Below are 1,325 nucleotides of genomic sequence, written 5' to 3' on the forward strand. Positions count from 1 at the left end.
GAGGCCTGGATTTTTGTTTGTTTGTTTCTCCTAGGTCTCTTCCTCACTTAAGTGACCTTGGACAAATCCATCTCTTTCCTCATATCTGATTTCCATGTATCTGTTTCGGGATGATGTTTATGACTATGATGCTTTGTGAGATCTTCAGATTATAAATCGTTACTGCCCTTCATTTATGAAATTTTCCTCCTTCACTACCCTAGGGGATATTTGCATGACCCTTCTATTGAAAACCTTCACACACAGTTGTGAAGCGTCAATACCATCTAGGGACGGCTCAGAGGTTCCAAAGCCAATCAACTGACAAGTCATGAGGATAACTTGGGCCATGAAAAGTCCGTTTCTTACGCTACTGAGAATTGGAAAACAGGTAAATGTACTAATTCCCAAACCATGTTTGGCTTCTTTCTGCCGTTTTCAGCCTCTTCTAAACTATGCAGCAGCTGCGGACATTTGACGATCTATATTCGGCAATTCCTTTCCAAAGCAATCCTACCGAAAACAGATCACACGGCCCCCACAGGCGGGCAGGACAAGCCACCGGGCTCTGGTGCAGGAGCTGCTCGCTCCACACATTGTTTAGAGGCCGACGCCACACAGCCATCTTGCGTAGGGGGCCCGGGCCCAGGAGGAGAGCGAGCCCCGTCCCCTGATCCCGGAGGCCGACACCGGCGAGGGGCTGCCCTGCACGCAGGCGGCCGGCCCAGGAGTCTGAGCGGATCAAGTTGTCTGCGGCGGACTCGGGCCGGCACCGCAGGACCCGGCCGCACTTGGCCCAGCGCGCAGGCGGGAAGGAGGCCGTCGGTCCGCCCCTCCCGCTGCCGCAGCAACCCCGTCCGACAGCGGGCACGGGACGCTGGATTCCTATTTGCCAGCTTCCTGCTGGGGAGCGTTTTCCAATGGGGCGCGGCGACCCGGCCGACCGTGTCCTCCTCCCCCACTGCCGCCCGGGTCTCCTCGGAGGCGCGCGCCGGGGCCTACGCGGGGGCGGTCCCTCCTTCCCCTCCCCGCCGCGACCCGAGACGCCCGCAGGCCGGGCGTTCACCCGCCGCGCCTCCGCCCGCCTTCCCCTCCCCCCACTTCCCTCCGGGCGCCCCAAACACGGGCTTCTGGGGTTCGACGCCGTGCGCACACGGAGCGGGATGGGAGTGCAGGGCCGGGAGCGGGGGCTGGCCGGGGGCGGGCGGCAGTCTCGGCGGGAGCCGGCGGCCCCTCAGCGTGTCTTTTGTGTTTGTACACACACCGCGCGAGGCGTCCTGGAGGAGGGAGCGGGCGGCGCGCGGGGGAGGGGCGAGCGCGCGCCAGCGAACGGGCGCGCGGGGGGA

The sequence above is a fragment of the Rhinopithecus bieti genome, unplaced genomic scaffold (assembly GCF_001698545.2).
Source record: "Rhinopithecus bieti isolate Rb0 unplaced genomic scaffold, ASM169854v2 scaffold_15336, whole genome shotgun sequence".
Lineage (NCBI taxonomy): Eukaryota > Metazoa > Chordata > Mammalia > Primates > Cercopithecidae > Rhinopithecus > Rhinopithecus bieti.